This window comes from Periplaneta americana, chromosome 14 (assembly GCF_040183065.1).
Source record: "Periplaneta americana isolate PAMFEO1 chromosome 14, P.americana_PAMFEO1_priV1, whole genome shotgun sequence".
NCBI lineage: Eukaryota > Metazoa > Arthropoda > Insecta > Blattodea > Blattidae > Periplaneta > Periplaneta americana.
The window spans coordinates 148814524-148834851 of record NC_091130.1 but is presented as its reverse complement, the minus strand read 5'-3'; the positions used below and the strand labels follow the sequence as shown (position 1 = coordinate 148834851).

Here is a 20328-nt window from a genome sequence, read left to right as displayed (position 1 = left end):
CTAAAAATAGCACAAACTTCGTGCCATTAAGGCAGCACGACGTTGAAACGAAGGTCGCAGTTTTGCCTTTCACCACTCAGAGAAGGCAACTGTAGCAATTGGCTCGTGATATATCTTCGGAGAGGCCGACACACTTTCTGCCTACAACATCTCTGCTCCATTGCTGCCTATATTCCAGTAAAAATGTTCTTAACCTCCTTACAAATGTCACCTTGCTGCACACGTGGACGACTTCATGCTGGATGCAAATGAGATCGCCCAACCTACAAGATTATTATCATTCGGCGCACTGCACTGTCGGCGTCGGCTTTCCACCTTGCGAACCGAATTTAGTTAATAAAATGTTGATACATATTAAATTTAGGATCAGGGGAGTCCCATTGTGCGTCATTCTGTTGGGCTTCTGCACGTTACAGGATAGTTCCACTGTTAACTCAGTTCCGTGCCTCCCGCAGGTTGCAAGGAATTGATAGGAGTCTTTTAGAACGTAAGAAACCATGATCAATCACATAATAATTAAAGTTTTAATGATGAACACTGAATCACTGGCAGTGAAATGAAAGAATGACTTCTGAAAGAATATCTTGCCAAATGCTAAGATATCATCCACGAGGAAGAAATATTTTTGGGTCGTCCTCTGTTAGACCTAATATACTCGTATAATAATGATAATAATAATAATAATAATAATAATAATAATAATAATAATAATAATAATAATAATAATAATAATTTATTTAATCTGACAGGATTAAGGCCATAAGGCCTTCTCTTCCATCCTACCAGATAGCACATATAAATACAAAAAAGAAATACAAACACTGATGAAAATGATACAAATTAAGTTAAAGCCCTATAGAGGGTCAATAGAGTCAAAAGTACATTATAGTGCTCTCATCGAGCTAATACAACAAAAAGAAAGAAAACAGAGATAGCAATGATGATATTGATAACTGACAATAATAATAATAATAATAATAATAATAATAATAATAATAATATTAAATACATTACATATTAATTTTCAATTTTACAACAGCATAGTTACAATATTTACTATATGTCATGGGTTAAGGTGAAGTTGCGCAACCTGACATGTGTTCAACAAGCAATTCCACGAACTAGAATGTGATCTTTTAATTTAAATTTGAATTTTGATATTGTCCGACAGTCTCTGACGTGGTCAGGGAGAGAATTCCAGAGGCGTGGAATAATAATAATAATAATATTAATTATAATAATAATAATAATAATAATAATAATAATAATAACAATAATAATGATAATTTTATTCCTTTATTTATTTATTATTTATTTATTATTTATTTATTTACTGTATTTATTTATTTATTTATTTATTTATTATAATATTAATGTGCTGGTCAAAGCCATGAGCCAATGATAGCCCAGCACAAGTGATACAGTAATAATACATAATTAACAGAATTAAATTTCGAATACAATTAATTTATAATAATAGGCCTAATAATAATAATAATAATAATAATAATAATAATAATAATAATAATAATAAGAAGAAGAAGAAGAAGAAGAAGAAGAAGAAAAAGAAGAAGACATTTGAAATAAGTAAATTAAATTGTAATGTTAATCACTGGACGGATGTAAATAAAAATAAAAATAATAATAATGATAAAATAAAAATAAACAAACTTGGACGACGAATTTTCCTCTAATCTATGATATATTATAACCAAAGCTCGGAACTTGGGGACTTGTGTGTCGTGCGCTTGAGTAAGGTTACAGGTACAACGTACACACAGCTCAAGCTGCAAGTGCTAGGGACAGTCGTGTGCACTAAGAAAGTGGTCACAACTAATGACAGGAAGACGAACGAAGAAACTGTGTCACGTCGAAGCCAATGACATTAAGAGAATTACAGGTAAACGGTCTGTCTGAGGAATGAGAAAATACGTGTTATTCGAATGGGTGTTATGGAAGTTTGAAAATACATTTCTTAAATTTTAGGTACAGAATTTCGTGGAGGAATTCTGAGGAGATACATTATTTTCTTCTAATGCAGAGTTTATATTTTGTAAGTTGTGCCACACATAAACTAGAGCTGGAAACGGGCATTCATTGAAAGACATTGCTGTCCTTTAAATTGATGGAAAATTTGTCCATAGCCATGGATCAAGTCGTAGAGGGACCTTCCCTAGTAGTGATACACTAATTGAAAACTATTTGCGAGAAAAATTTAGGATATACTTGCCTTTCTCAGATACGAGATCTGCTGAAAATGGAACAGAGACAGTGACAGTGAAAATATTCAGTATTTTATTTAGGCCCAAGACTTTATAATAAAATTTCAAACCATTTTCCAAATTTGAAATTTTTTAAAATTGAAACTTTTAAAAAAGAAGTTTGTAAAATTATCCATGATATATAATAGTAACAAATGTACTTTTTTACCTTTTATTTCTATCGACTATATTCATGTTTTTATTGAATATCACTGGCTTCTGTCGGATTGTCAATTTATATTAAATGTGTATTTTTCTCTCGTTTTCTCTTTCTTCTTTATTCTTGCTCTTGTGTTGTATTTATTGGTTTGAATTAAGTTACTTACTGTATTTAGTAAACTGTCCTTGTAAATTTTATGTTATATTATTCACTAAGACCACACCGTACAAGAGCCTGGCTCTTACGATAGTGGCTAAAAACATTTTTATTTTATAAATGCAATTTGTACTCACTAGGTAGCTAGTTAAAATAAATAAATTAAAACAATTTAAGTTTGCTCCCGTCACTTCATGTGACGTGGAAATAAGTTTCCTTCGTTTCAAATCATGTTTAACTAACAGACGAAGAATTTATGGGTTCGAAAATCTTCGAATGCATGTAGACATACACTGTAATGAAATGTACAGAGCAGAACTGTAAATTTGATGTATTTTACATGTTTATTTATATATACCGTATGCTATAAAATTATGTGCTTCAACCTATCATAATATTATCATTATGTTGTTCCAGTCAGAAACCACTTTTCTAGCAGACCTGACAGTACCTCCGTGCTGGAAGCGGGAGTTTGTTGACATTGAAGTCCGGTCGCTTAGCCACGTTCAAAGACACAAGTCCCCAAGTTCCGAGCTTTGATTATAACTTACTATGAGAATAATAGTGATGATATAATGATAATTAAGTATAATTTCTGAAAGAATACACGAATGATGTCATTGCCAAGAGCAAACTAACAAGCAAACATTCTGATGGGGGCAGATAAAAAAAGTTAATTTTTTCCTTCTGCCATATTAATAATGTCAAAACGAGTGCTTATACATATTCTGGCCACTCGACCGCAATTACGAGGGCCGTAAAAAATAAGTTCGCCAGGTGCCGTTAACAGAAGGAAAACACAGTTTCATTGGAAAAATTTATTGGAACAGACACAGCAATTATTATTATTGTTATTATTATTATTATTATTATTATTATTATTATTATTATTATTATTATTATTATATTAGGTCTAAGGAGGACGACTCAAAGATATTTCTTCCTCGTGTATGATATTTTAGCATTTGGCAAGATATTCTTTCAGAAGCCATTCTTTCATTTCACTGCCAACACTTCTAACACTTGGATGGAAGATGGTTAATAATAATAATAATAATAATAATAATAATAATAATAATAATAATAATCCAAAATTCAACTGTGCCACTTTTTATATAGTCTTGTTCTATATTTCCCTCTCTATAGGCCTATCTGTGTATCCTTATCTGTCCGTAAGCCTCTCTATAAGTTGCCTGTCTGTTTCTTTATGTATCTGTGGAAATGATGTAACTGTACTTTTTAGACCTAGACACAAAGGGCATTGGAAGGGATTGCATATAACTTATTGCTTATTATTAGACTGTTTTCTGTTCTTTAAAATGTTATTATGAAATCAGAGAGGCGTTGTAACAAGCTTCTTGAACACCGGGTACTGAGTGCATTTTGACCTGCACTGCAGCAAACAGAAACGCTTGTAGGTGGTTGGGAAGATTCTTCTGTGCTTAATTGAAGAACAGGTTTCTCATCGCAGTTTAAATGTCTCCCTGCGTCACAGATCTCGGAAGTCGAGACATTTAAAGGGCTTCGTGTTTTGCCTTGAGTTGTATGAAACTCATCATGTGCTATTAGAAATAACTACTGTTGGAAGCTGCACGGAATTACTTGATGGAAATGTTATACCTGTACATTGCTTGCTTGTATGCGGTTACTTGCTCTGTGAAAGCTTCATGGAGCAGTTGAGGTGTATAAATAACTTTCAAACGAAAGCATCTAAAAAAATTGAATTATTGCAGGTCCCAACGTTGCAGAACAGTCTTCTTTCCGGCAGCAAGAAGCGACACATTCTGATGGGGACAGATAAAAAAGTTAATTTTTTTTCTTCCGCCATGTTAATAATGTCAAAACAATTTAATCAGTCGGTACTAAAAGGAACTAAGTCACTTTTGACAACATTTCAGGAGAAGCAAAAAACATTCCACTAATAACACAGATGTATATATTTTTATGTTATGGAAGACAAAATAACATTTCAAAGTCTTAATTCTTTCTTCCACCGTTCGATGCGCATAACATCCTTTGTTCCAATTGTTGCATAACCCAAAACTGCATATTTTGACTTATTCCTTTTAGCTCCGACCGATTCAATTGCTTATACAAATTTTGGCCACTCGACCGCAATTACGAAGCCGTCCAGAAAGTGATTTTCCCTGGGATCGTTTACAGAAAAAAAACACAATTGCATGGAAAGATTTATTGAAACAGATACTGCAATTGTTGCTCTATTTATCAACATATTCCCCACTGGAATTGAGACATTTGCCATACCATGAGATCAATTTTTGTATCCTTGTGTCGTAGAAGTCAGCCGCCTGGGATCGGGACCAGCGTTTGACAGCCGTCTGCACCTCTCTGTCGATCCCATGATATGACAAAATATGTCTCAATTCCGGTCGGAATATGGTGAAAAATAGCCCAACAATTGCTGTGTCTGTTCCAATAAATCTTTCCAATGAAATTGTGCTTTCTTTCTGTTAACGGCCCCTGGCGAACTTATTTATTATGGCCCTCGTAATTGCGGTCGAGTGGCCAAAATTTGTATAAGCACTTCTTTTGACATTATTAACATGGTGAAAGAAAAAAAAATAACTTTTTGTCTGCCTCCATCAGAATGTTTGCTTGTTAGTTTAATAATAATAATAATAATAATAATAATACTAATAATTTATTTATTTATTTATTTATTTATTTATTTATTTAGGATATTAACGTGCAAAACAACAGCACAAGGCCAATTACTGTTTAGCACAAGAAACAAAATAAATCAACAAATGATGATGAGAATGAATGATAGAAAATGGCAGTGAGATGAAATACAATCAATATAACAGTCTATAAGTAATATTGTAAAGATATGCAATTGACAAGAATAGCATGATACATATATTTTAACAAATGGCATAAATTAATAAAACTGACATAAAAACTCAAAAGATATACTACACATTAAATGGATCCAAGTTCATTCCATGCAAATTAGCATATTTAATACATCTGCAGACCGGAGAGAGAGATTTAGAATTCCTATTATAAAACAATTTATGAAACCTTAAACCTTTAGCAGGAATACGAAGACTGATATTGCTTATGAAAGATTCACAATCAATATCACCCTTAATGACTTTACAAAAAAATAAATAATCAAGATCCTGACGTCTGGTAAACAAACTACCGCAATTGAAATATTTGCAATTAATCTCATAGTTATAATCGGAATTTGGTAAAAATCTATAAGAACACAAGGAAATAAATTTTCTTTGAATATTCTCTAATTTATCTGAGTCAGTGGAAGTAATGGAGTTCCATACAACAGATGCATATTCAAGCTTGGATCTAACCAATGTATAGTATAAAATTAATAAACACATAGGAGTAGAAAAAGAATAAGTTATAGATCTAATTAGACCAAGCATTCTTAATGAATGGGTATAAATATATTGCACATGATCATGAAAATATAATTTTGAATCAAGTAAGACACCAAGATCTCTAATACAATCTTTCTTAGTAATTACGACATTACTAAGAGAATAATTAAATTTTTGGGAAGTAGTTTTCCGTGAGAAGGAAATAACAAAAGTTAATAATAATAATAATAATAATAATAATAATAATAATAATAATAATAATAATAATAATAAATATAGTGAAGTATAGAGTATTATAACAAACACTATTTTAGGCACACACACACACACACACACACACACACAAAGTAGCAATTTTAACCGGCGAAGAATAGGAAGTAGGCCTAAAGAAGCAGAATAAACTGTGAAGACGTATAAGGAACTGAAGATAAAAGAAGAAATAAGAACGAACGGATGTAGAAGAAGGGGAGGTGTTAAGGCGACTAGAAGAGAAAGAGGAATAACGATATGTCAATGCAGGGGGAGAAAATACAAGTGAAGCTGTGGGAGGAGACACAGCTTAATTTGGATAGACTGGTAGGATTGAGATGCGTTGGCTAACCTGTCGTGCCTCTATGTCACCTCGTCCTCGTTTCGACAAACCTGTCTTCCTCAACATGCTCTCCTTGCCTCGATGAGTCCAGCCGGTTCACAGTGTGACAATTGAAGCTCAGCCAAAACACTTGCGATTTAATTAAAAAAAACTCATATCTCAATCTGAAGAAAATCTTATGTTAAGGTAGGGTGACCAGATTCGTATCGATAAAAAAGAGGACACAAAGCTCCAAGAAGGTAACATGAGCACATCATGGCCTCTTAGGGAATAATTATAATCAAGCACTGCAAGGCCTATTCTTTACAGTTGTATTAGGAATCTATTTTACCGTCCTATAAGCTTATGAATATATAGAAGCACAAAATATGTACTTAGATTTAGGCTTAGGCCTATTCTTCTTCTTTGGTTCTACAGCCGGGTTCCAGCCTTGACCGCCCCAACGATGCTTTTCCATGTCCTTCGATCTAACACCTTTGTTTTCCATCGTCTAACACCTGCTGCTATTATTTCCTTCTCCACTTCATCCAGCCATCTTAGCTGAGGTCTCCCTACTTTTCTGGTGCCAAAAGGTATAGTGAAAGTCAGTTTCTTGCAAGGATCATTTTCATCCTTCCTACAGATATGGCCCAGCCACCTGACTCTCCTAGCTTTAATTTCTCTGCAAACATCTGGTTCTTTAAAAAGTTGTTATAATTCATAGTTATATCTTTTCCTCCAATTGCCCTCATCATTTACTGGTCCGTATATCGTCCTCAGAACCTTTCTCTCAAATATACTCAGCCTACAATTGTCGGCACTGCCAACTGCCCAGGTTTCAGATCCATAAAGCAAGACTGGTCTTATTAACGTTTTATATAATTTGCTCTTAGTGCTGAGGCTGATATCATGTGATCTTAACTGTTTTTGGAGTCCATGATAGCATCTATTTGCTATGACGAGTCTGTGTTGGATTTCTACACTCACATTATTATCTGAGGTGACTAGTGAACCTAGGTACTTAAATTCGGTGAGTTTTTCAAACTTGTATCCTCCTACTTCAAGATACTCCATTTCTGAGGGATTTATTGATACCTCCATATACTTGGTTTTACCCTAATTTATTTTGAGGCCCATTTGCTGTGCTGCAGCATCTAGGTTGATGAATACATCTTTGATGACTCTTTCTGATCTCCCAACAATGTCAATATCATCAGCATAAGCCAATATTTGCACAGATTTGTGGAATATTGTACCCCTCCTTTCAATTCCTGAGCTCCGGATAACCTTTTCCATAAGCAATATTGAACAACAGACATGCAAGTGCGTCACCTTGTCTAAGGCCCTTCTGTGTATAGAAAGATGGCTTAGGCCTATATTATACTTTAAATTACGTCAAAATCTATTTTATTACAAAATAATTATTAGCTACATATTATGAAAGTCAAAGGAACTACAATTATTAAAGAGGATGAAAAATATCGATTTAGATTTACATTCGCACCTCGATCTTTCGATTTACTAGCTAGCCTACCTCTGAGCAACGTTCATAACAAGGAGGAGCAAAGAGGCTTATGATCGTTGCAAAGACTATATTGCGTCGATGTTGCTGCCAAATACAAGTAAATTACTTGAAAACGGCGTCAAATGAGATAATTTCAAAATGTCAGGCATACAAGTTACGAAAAGGAGGACATTTCTTGATTTAAAAAAAAAAAACCGCGCGAACTCCGGACAAAGTCATAAAAAGGACATGTCCGGACAAAAGAGGACGTCTAGTCACCCTATGTTAAGGGCACGCCGAAGTCTCAACAACAAACCATTCATTCATTCATTCATTCATTCATTCATTCATTCATTCATTCATTCATTCATTCATTCATTCATATTGTTCTGCTCAAGGGCAGACCTTCCACTGGAAACCCGTATTCTCCAGTCTTTCCTGTTTTCTGCCTTCTTCTTAATATCCGCATATGATCTATACTTTATATTTTAATGTCTATCATCTTCTGCCCCGATATCATTTCCCATTCACCATTCCTTCCAGTGCATCCTTCAGTAGGCAGTTTCTTCTCAGTCAGTAACCCAACCCGTTCCTTTTCCTCTTCCTGATCAGTTTCAGCATCATTCTTTCTTCACCCACTCTTTCCAACACAGCTTAGTTTCTTATCTCTCTGTCCACTTCACACGCTCCATCCTTATCCATATCCACATTTCAAACGCTTCTAGTCGCTTCTATTCACTTCGTCGTAATGTTCATGCTTCTGCCCCATTCAAATACTACACTCCACACAAAGCACTTTGCTAGTCTCTCCCTTAGTTATTTTTCCAGAGGAACTGTCTTAATGACATACATTAAAGTACTGCTATTCTTTATGTTAGAGTAATTATTTATCGATTTCCAACTAAGCATACGCGATATTGATTAATATCGTACGCGCAACATCCCGCAAGCCTTGAAAGCACGAATTCAAAATGGCAGGCGCGAGTATTGAAAGTGAAATTGCTCGAACCACTCAAATAAACATTAACCTAACTTCAAACATTCCACTGGGAGCCATTTCCCAGATAAATTTCACAAACTGCACAATCAACAACATGTGTTTAATATAAAATAAATTATGTTCATGCTAATTGTAATATTGTAATAAATTGAGTTTATTTATTGTGTTTTAATGTGTGTTGCTTTGAGGTTAAAATCTCCATATCAGGCCCTTTAAAAAATCAACAAATACGATGTACACGCCTGCCATCTACTCGGGAACACACTGAAATGACACTCACACTCGTGCCATCTGTAGTGAAAGTCGAGAACACTCTGAAAATACACTCAGGTTCACCATCCCATTATCACTAAAGAAACTAGGTAAGATGGTTGTAAAAACTAAAAACTTAGACATTTAATTATGATGGAACAAAAACAGTCTTGACTATAGCTCGTTGCTTAATATACAATTATACTTCTCGTCTGTTAATTTATTACATATTATTTTTATTGCAATATCGCACGCGTCACAAATTCATTTTTATCTATTTGTTCTCTCAATAACGTCGTTCCATTTCACACTCATTTCCGAAATACAATATGTAAAAACGCATTTCCCTCCATTAAGAATGCTACAATTTTTCAAACGTTGGTGACATTACTTGTACGACTTCTGCTAGAGACCGCTCTATTAAAATGTGTCTAGAGAGTCATCGGTCTGTCTCCGTGAAGTGCAGGCGTGTTCACTGTCATCGTTTATCATCCACAACTCATTCATGTTTTTTTTTTTTTTAAATAGTTAGTCACCGGTCGGTGCGGTACTTCGGTGCTATTTATTCAGTACATAAGAGAATACAATTTTACATTAGAGAATTTAGCTGGCTACATGGGATCATTGAATTGAACCCGAGGCCAAGAAAGAGAACGAAGAAGAAGAAAATGTGTCTCAATCAGCCAATCACAACCATTTTAATGGCAGCTTATTTATCACTCTGTTTAGGTGAAGTTGAAGTGCAGAATTATTCGTTTATTATACTAATTAAATTAAATTACTAGATATAACAATTCTTTTTATTTGCCTTAACGTACTGTGAAAGTTTTAGTTAAGTATATTTGGAATAATGTTATTAGTTTCGGGATAAGTTATATATTTGTTGTCGATTTTCTGGAAGCTGACTTAATACAGAATTAGAATTCGAATAGGACGTCTTTAAATAAATCAAACTAACCCATCATGAAATTCTTTTGGACAGGCGGCACAATTTAAATGCAGGTAATTAAAAAAATCCTTGTGGTTACATGGAACCAATGGGAATATAAAATATGGTGTGTTGACTGTCAGTGTGAAATGGTGATATAAAAGATTTCGGTAATTTAATTAGATGTGCGTATAACCGGTGATTTTTATGGGACAACGCATCGAAATTCATTCATAATAATACATAATTAGAAATAAATATTATATTGTTTCATTTCATGGAATAAGGATAGGCGAAACTACAACACGAGAAGTTCAGGTGTTTTTGAAAGTGAAAATCATTGAATTTATAAGGCTTGTGTTCGTTTGTTTGTTTGTTTGTTTTGTTTTTTTTTTTTTGAGATGAAGTTTGAGTTTAAGGTACCACACTTCATTAAGCCATGATAATGTATTCATAAAAGACGAGTACCTATTTTTTCCTGGACCAAAAATACAATATAAATTGAGTAAAATCATCTGAGCTTCCCGTACACTAGTTTCTCTTAAGGGTAATTGTTATATTTTTTAATTAGTTACACATCACATTTATCTTTGACTTAGTCGAGATTCGATCCAACTTCAGTTCTATGTTCTAACAAAGTAATGTCTTATTTTAGTCATATCTCAACCTAATTCGGAATGTAATTTTATATTTGTTGGAGGTCTACCGTCCTCCCCAAACCCCCGCTAGTACGCTCTGGCTCTCAAACTCCCACTGACTTGAATAAATTGAAAAAAAAAAATGCATTAAAATAAATTACATACACTAAGTAGTACTTAAGTTTGCGGAAGTTCAAGAAAAAATGACATACTATTATGTAAAAGACAGGACTTTTCTATAGCACGGGACGCTGAAATTTCCAATTTGAATTTCTCTTAATTTCTCCTGTGCGGGAATCTCTGACAGGTTAAGTTAGGTAACATTGGGTTAGTTTAGGCTTTTCATATGTCTTGTATAAACGAATCTGTGAGAGGTTAGTTTAGGTTTCTGGTATGTGTTGCATATACGAATCTGTGACAGGTTAGGTTAGGCCTTGCATATACTAAGTGAAGTGAAATGTGTTTCGCGTTATATTTTCAAGTGTTCTACCTCATTATTTCACGTGTTAAATAATCACTTTTATATTATCTACACCGATAAATTCTTTCCAGTTTTTACCTATTTTCTAATATGTTTTCAAGTCAAATGACATCCTATACCAATTGAAGACATTATTAGCTACAAAAACAGCCCTAGTCATTTTTAATGAAATTGAGTTAAGGACACATTTGCTACTATTTCAAATGTTTATAGACTCCAAAAACGACCCATGTCAGGTGCGATAGCCACAAGGATAAGCACCAGTTGTACAGAAACAGCTGATATGTGTTGTTCTAATTTATTTTTATTGTTCTCCTGAAAAATAGCAATTTTGACAAGTGTTGTTTTTGTAATAATATTTTCAATTCTTCACATTCAAAACTACCTTCCCTCTTAAATTTAGACAATTTTCATACTTATTTCTCCAAAAAATCCTACAGTGTCGCGTGCTATAGAAAACCCAAAGGTAGAATTGTTCTACCTAATTACCGAAATTTGTATATTCTACATTCTACCTTTACTTCTGTATGTGTCTTAATTATAAATATTTTGAAACATATTGAAAAACAATTTAAAGTGTTTTTATTTTTTTTTTTCTTTAGCATAGACGGTAGCATCTTAAGCATGATGTCATAAAGATGTGCTTCGTGGTTTGCCTTTATACCCACTACAGCGTTTTTATGTAGGCTAATTACCAAGATTTTATATCTCGGTATTAAAGGTTATGTTATTTAGTGTTGCGTAACCAATAAAATTAATGTGAATGATGATATAAGAAAGTAATAATAATAATAATAATAATAATAATAATAATAATAATAATAATAATAATAATAATAATAATAGTAATAATTATTATTATTATTATTATTATTATTATTATTATTATTATTATTATTTTTGTCCACACCTGTGGAGTAACGATCAGCGCGTCTGCCGCGAAACCAGGTGGCCCGGGTTCGAATCCCGGTCGGGGCAAGTTACCTGGTTGAGGTTTTTTCTGGGGTTTTCCCTCAACCCAATACGAGCAAATGCTAGGTAACTTTCGGTGCTGGACCCCGGACTCTTTTTACCGGCATTATCACCATTTCATTCAGACGCTAAATAACCTAGATGTTGATACAGCGTCGTAAATAACCCAATAAAAACATTATTATTATTATTATTATTATTATTATTATTATTATTATTCTCATTTTACCTGCCAGAGTTAGGGCCTAGAGGCCTTTTTTTTTCACTCAACCACGCCTACAATTAATACAATTCTCATATTAATGAATTACAGGAACGTTTTTTAATTGACTATTACACTCTTACTACGTCATACTACTTTTGACCAATAAAACGGTACGAAAGGACGTATTTCAACCAATCATGGCTGCTTATCGCACAATTTTATCGCGTCCCTAGCATTTGTTTAATTTTATCGCGTCCCTAGCATTTGTTTAATTTTATCGCGTCCCTAGCATTTGTTTCTTTGTTTGCCAACATTTGAAACTGCGCTGGTCTGGACGTCAAAAATATATATAAAATTACAAACCACTCCAGTCGATGCACAGCAGTTTCAAATATGACTCGCATTGGCATTCAAGAACAAGAATTAATAAAAATCACTGATCATACTTATGCATCTTCTGAAATCCGATTTACAAATAAATGAAGAGCACCATTCGGAAATCCTGAATAAGTTTAATACACCATGTAGGCCTAAATCAACGAGTTCCACTTCTATTATGCACACGTCCAATATAACATCAATTGAACCACCAACCACATTCAAATTTGAAAATTGTACATTAAATAATTATTCCTTTTAAAATTATTCATTCGGAAATTCTGAATAAGTTGTATACACCATGTAGGCCTAAATCAACGAGTTCCACTTCTATTTCGCACACGTCCAATATATCATCAATTGAACCACCAACCACATTCAAATTTGAAAATTGTACATTCAATAATTATTCCTTTTAAAATTATTCATGTTTATTTTTTATGTCATCGTCGTTAATTAAAACTTTTCTAACACTTGTGTATATTAGTTGGGTTATGTTATAGCTTCTGCTCTGAGAGGATAAAAAGAACTTCTGCCATATGATATTATGGATAGTCACGTGTCAGAGATTGTTTAATATTAAGATTTATTGAATAGTAATAATTACAGTGTCTGTATAAAGACACTACTGCCATCTAGCATGCATCTAGCATAATATTTGTAATGTTGAGATGGTACAATAATACATTTGAAGACAGTTGTATTTTCGTAAGTCAATTAGTATTTTATTGTATTGGAGTACTTCGTTACTTATAATCTTTATATACTTTCTTCTAATCGTGTAATAATCAATTAAATCCCACTCGAGTTTTGATTTTCTCTAGATAAATCAAAACGTCTAGTGAGATTACTGTTGATAATTTTATTGTATGCTTCTTTTTAGTGCCTAATCCAAGGAAAAACGCAGATAACGTGGACGTTGAAATCCGACTTTCTACTGCCCGGGTAGGATGTCTGAAGAATAAACAACATATTGAATGCTTCATTCTGGCGTCCGTTTCGAAGTGTGGGCTTCAGCAAACTATGTCTAGTTGAACTAATTTATTATTTGTGACAGTTGTTTTTACTGACCAGTAACTTCATAATTATAAGATTAGTAACACTGAATGTTGTAATTATCGATGATTAAGAAGTGATACGTCTTATCTACAAAAATGGTCATTTAATTTAACTTCTTTATTATTTAGAATGTCTACATTATTATTATGTTTACAAAATTGGATAAGTAACTAATATTTTTTCCTTGAGTAGAAGATCATGCAAAGCAGAGACGTTTATAAAATGTTTCTTTATTTTAAGAGAAATTTATTTTTAAGACAGTTGTTTGGTTCACCAGAAAATTAGCAGATATGAGATATCTCTTATTAGCCATTGATATATATTTAAGACATTTTCTTTTTTACTTGGAATTAAAAAAGACGTTAATATATGGATTGTAATGGTTTTGTGACGTTTATAAATAAAGTAAGCAAGTAATGGATGTTCTCCTCGGTTTGTTTTTATTTCTTCTATCCTATAAAAGAAATTTAGGTATTTAGGTTGGATTGGTGAGTCACATACATTCCTAGAGGAAGGATCTCTCTCCAGACCATCAGGAACCTTTTACATGCATTCTGCATTCTGATACTGGCTTTCTTAATTATTTATTTTATTTATTTATTTATTTATTTATTTATTTATTTATTTATTCATTCATGTCTATAACAGGGCAAAGCCCCAGTTACAATAGACAGTACAGATATTCGTTTAAAAAACATAGAATTGCATATAACATGAAAAAAAAAAGAGATGAAACAGATACAAATGCAAGATACAATTGTAAATACAAATTAAAATGGAAAATGAGAAAAAAAAAAAGAACAATGGTATAAGAAAACAAAATGTGGTACGTGATTTGTAAAAATTGAATTTATGAGTTGTAAAAGAGATACGTATACATTGAAGAAAAATGTTTGCAACATTTTCGGTACGGGTATTGATTACTGTAGTATCACACGGATATGCGCGCGCATGTCTTGTACCACAGTGAATTTCACGCTGTGTTTGACTGCTGTTGTGTGTGAGGTAAGTCGTGTGTGGGAGGCGAAGCATGTATCGAGCAACCGTAGAATTCGTCAGCAGCGACAAAGGTAAGATTCTGTTAGCATACTTTAAATTTTTATATATTTATTTGTCAACAGCATCTACAATATATCTGTTCACATTACTGTATTTAGATTACACCCTAACTCTCATTTACTTTTGTCTAACAGTGTTATTGCTACTCGTCCAGTATTCCATTTTATATTTCCTCTCTTACCGTTAATAAATCACTTCTAATATGACATTCTATTTCCTACTTTCGTTCTCAGTTATCACTAATATATTTCCTCTCACTTCCTAACCAACTCCTTTAATGTTTATTTCTGTATTCTATTCTCAAGTCACTATGCTTCCGTATGCAGTCATCTCCACTCACATTGCACAAACAAACCATAATCTTTTTTCTTGTTTTTGTCACATGACATTTCTCTCACATTATGGCATTTAAATCTCTCCTATTTCAATTCACTTCATTCTAACGCTCTTGCTTCATCTTTACACTCACATTTTCCCGTTTTAACTGTTATTATATTTACACACTTCACCTTCACTCTTTTCATAAATTCCCAATCGCTCCTTTTATTTCCATACTTAATTTTCCTTCTATCATACTTTTCCTAAGATACTACCACATTACTCTACACCAGTAGTATTCAACATTTTTCCTTTTGCGTACCTTACTTACTTACTAGCTTTTAAGGAACCCGCAGGTTCATTGCCGCCCTCACATAAGCCCGCCATTGGTCCCTATCCTGTGCAAGATTAATCCAGTCTCTACCATCATACCCACCTCCCTCAAATACATTTTAATATTATCCTTCCATATACGGTTCGGCCTTCCCAAAGGTCTTTTTCCCTCCGGTCTCCCAACTAACACTCTATATGCATTTCTGGATTCCTTTTGCGTACCCCCCAGATAAAATTTCTTATCAACTTCATACCCCAAAATCTTTCAGTGCATAATTTACTATTATAAATAATTACATAATACGAAGTGAATTAAATTCCATACAAAGTAACGCATTAAATCACAAATATTAAATGACGAAAAATATAATGTAGTTGAAAAATAAATTTACAATTCTCCATTATATATGACAATTGAAGGGTTGATAGCAAAAACCGGACAAGACCAAACTATTCATTTTTCGGAATACGAAAAAAAAAAAAAAAAATGTTCCTCACGTTTCTCAAACAATATAACAATCTGATACACTTTATGCAGGTATCTCATATATCTACCAACGTTGGTAAAAAGTTTCACTCTTCTCTTTTATATGGTTTCTTGGGAGAAGAAAAACATTTGGACATATCCACTTTTTGCAGAAAATTTTGTATGAACACACATTAATTGTGAAAAAGTATATGAAATCGTGTTTCATTCATATTGTCAACTGTATTAACATACAAATAAATGCTTTATAAGTGTTTATTAAATTAAAATATTTATTATATATAATAAAAGTGATATACAGTTGTATGAACACTTTTTAATGATTGAATAAAATTAATAAAATCTGTTAAAAACCGTATATGTTTCGGAGGAATGCTCCTCCATCTTCAGTGGTAGTACCACGACGCTGGTATAGTTGTTCGACCGCGTAACGTAGCTTAAGGAAGACATCTTCAGTGGTAGTACCACTATATCAGCGTCGTGGTACTACCACTGAAGATGGAGGAGCATTCCTCCGAAACGTGTATGGTTTTTAACCGATTTTATTAATTTTATTCAATCATTAAAAAGCGTTCATACAACTGTATTATATCACTTTTATTATATATAACTATCTTATTCATGAACACTGTTGCATCTGACCCAACTTATGTAATTTAAAATCGTAATGTTAGAATGATTTTCTGAACAAGAAAAACAGTATTGTTATGTTTATATATTTCTCTTTCTAAATTTGTGTCCTTCAGTCTTTGAATTCTTGGCACGTCAGATATATCAAGTACCTATTGAAAAATATTTATTCTAGTAACAACATAAACTATACTCAATAAAAACAATTATTATTATTATTATTATTATTATTATTATTATTATTACTGTTATTATTATTATTATTATTATTATTATTATTACTACTATTATTATTAGTATAGCTGTTTTCACACGTTTTGGAACCAGTTTCCGAACATGCTTTATACGTTCTTCACCTTCAACTTCAGAATTTCTTTTTTTTTCTTTTTCTTTTCTTTCTTCTTCTTCTTCTTTGACCATTGCATATTTGGATCTGGTTCATTTTGATTATTATTGATTTGTAAAACGAAATATTTAACCAATAACACCGACAATAACAGCTAATATGGCGATGAATCAAAAGAAGACAACACTAATGCCATCTTCATGATATTTTCTAACAAGAACCGGATATGTTTGTGACTTGTCCGTCTTTTGCTAGAAAGACGTTGGACTAATCCACTTTTTGCAGAAACGCTACATTTTCACTCATTTCATTGACACAAATCTTATCCCTTTTCGAAAAACATTATTGTTTATTTTTTAGAAGTACAATTAAAATGGAGCAATATTGTTACATAAAATGTAAATTTACCATAATGTCGTATTAATGAGATTGAACGTTTGTATTTGCTGCTCGTTTTATGTAAACAACAGTATTGTCATGGTCCGCTCCTGCATTAGAACAGAGCACCTGTTTTGTACCGATATGTCTGTGCCCGCTTGAGCTGTACTGTGTACTTCTAAACCCCCTCCTTCCCGCTTGAGCTGTACTATGTAATTCTAAAACTCATCCTCCCCACCCAGAAACGTTGCAAAATGTCTAATATTGTAAACTTTAATAATTAGTTAAATATTGCAATTAGAAAAAAATATATAAAGACATTTTTTCTTCCTTATGACATGAATAATCATCAGTTAAAATATTGACACTTATACCCCTTACACTCTGTATAAAGAGGATGGATAGAAATAGGGCAGCCGTGGCGAAAATGTGATCGTGCGCCGAGCCACTGTGTAACCTGCAACATGCATAGCACCTATGGAGGGAGGCAGACACCCGAAGTGAAAGTGAAGCAACTGTCTGACTTATTAACGAATTTTCATTTTACTTACGTCAAGCGCTTAAATATAATTTTATACAGTACAAGGCTACAAACTAATGTTTAGTACGTGTAACGAAGAAAGAAATGAACAATAAAACATACGACACATTATCTCAGCCTAAAATTAACTGTCTTGCGACAGAGTTTCAAAATCAGGAATTATGTCACTTACTGACAGCCGTAGTTGATCACGAAGGTATTTGTCTGTCAGTCGTGATCTAAATTTGGTTTTTACTATTTTCATTTTGAAAATAATTTTTTACAAACGTAAGTTGTAGCGAACATGGCTTCAACAAAGCAAGCGAAAGAACGAAGCTTCGGATATTTATTTTCTGGCAAAGATTTGAAAAGTTCAACATTTGTCAAGTCCTTACATCTAGCTTTCATTTAACATCACATTGTAAATCTGCGAGTTTAAATTGAAGATCTAACCGCATTATTCTTACATCCGCTGAAAAAGGATCAACGTACAGAGATAATAATAATAATAATAATAATAATAATAATAATAATAATAATAATAACTATAATAATAATACTTAACCTTCTAATTTTTTATTTTATTTTATTGGGTTATTTTACGACGCTGTATCAACATCAAGTTATTTAGCGTCTGAATGATGTGTAGGTGATAATGCTGGTGAAATTAGTCCAGCACCGAAAGTTACCCAGCATTTGCTCGTGTTGGGTTGAGGGAAAACCCCGGAAAAAAAAAAAACCTCAACCAGGTAGCTTGCCCCGACAGGGATTTTAACCTTTTAATGTTTCATCAGTAACATGTAGTATAATGCCGTTTTATGTTATACAACCGTTTTCCTCGTAATACTTGTGAACATATCATACATTTAATATTCTCATATTGACAGCAAAAAATGCGTCTTCCCATCCTACTTGAAACTTTTATTTTTGTAGAGGTACATGGTTTCGAGAGAGACATTGCGATGATACGCCACTCGCAGGTCAGAGACAAATACAAATGGAACGGAGTTTGACTCCAGTGAGTGAGCGGGTGGGGGTTGGGGGAGGTAGGAAGCAAGAGTAATGCACAGCTATCATTGCGAGTCACAATGTGCTCGCGAGTCACATTTTCGCTATGACTGAAATAGGGTATAGTATTAAAATCGCAATAGACAACCTACCAACAGGTAGAAGAAACATGTGGCCCCAGAAGATATAATGACACCTGAGCTAAATCAAAGAACAGGCTTTATGGCTACAATGAAAGCAAGAAGAAGAAGAAAATCTTAAATCCTCTTGCATGGTACAGTGACCTCAAACCTCGTACTACCGTATTATCTAAAATAAAAAATGTGATCTAGGCAGCTTATCGCAGAATTAACTTCATCAATATGTTCTGAATATTTAAAGCAGGATTGACCCTGCGGGTTAATACGGGGGACGTGACAGTGCTGTTCATTGTAATGGCTGCAAAGTCCAACAACATTGAGATGTGCTTACAGCAAATAAGATATTAGCCGGGCGGGCGCGTGTGGCAATCTCGTGGCGGTCGGCCGCTTGTGCAACAGATCTCACTGCGTAAGTACGTGACACGGCTCATGTAGCGGACTTACGTACCTGCTTCCTGGTCCTTAGGCTTCCATCATCTCTTGTTTTGTTCCTTAAAATCAGGGATGCAAAACTGAGCACCCCTGCTTACGGCATTCATCTCTTCTCTCAATACCATGAGTCATTCACTTGGTAAGGTAGAGCGAGTTTGTATTCAATGTCTTACTTACTTACTGGCTTTTAAGAAACCCGGAGGTTCATTGCCGCCCTCACATAAGCCCGCCATTGGTCCCTATCCTAAGCAAGATTAATCCAGTCTCTATCATCATATTCCACCTCCCTCAAATCCATTTTTATATTATCTTCCCATCTACCTCTCGGCCTCCCCAAAGGTCTTTTCCCCCTCAGGCCTCCCAACTAACACTCTATATGCATTTCTGGATTCGCCCATACGTGCTGCATTCCCTGCCCATCTCAAACGTCTCAAATGTTCCTAATTATGTCAGGTGAAGAATACAATGCGTGCAGTTCTGTGTTGTGTAACTTTCTCCATTCTCCTATAACTTCATTCCTCTTAGCTCCAAATATTTTCTAAGCACCTTATTCTCGAATACCCTTAACCTATGTTCCTCTCTCAAAGTGAGAGTCCAAATTTCACAACCATAAAGAACAACCGGTAATATAACTGTTTTATAAATAATAACCGAATAATAACAGGCATTTCCTACATTTATTCTGTATTTAATTTCCTCCCGAGTAAAATTAATATTTGTTACTCTTGCTCCCAGGTATTTTAATTT

The 20328-nt window shown here is 33.6% G+C and overlaps 1 long non-coding RNA gene across 1 annotated transcript in view; it reads left to right on the top strand.

Moving 5' to 3' along the window:
- LOC138712987 (uncharacterized) overlaps positions 1-14352 on the top strand; it is a 29537-nt gene extending 15185 nt beyond the window's left edge. The window contains exon 3 of the long non-coding RNA XR_011335779.1: positions 13755-14352. This is a non-coding gene — a long non-coding RNA (uncharacterized lncRNA). The remainder of the gene's footprint in view (positions 1-13754) is intronic.
- The last annotated feature ends 5976 nt before the right edge of the window (positions 14353-20328 follow it).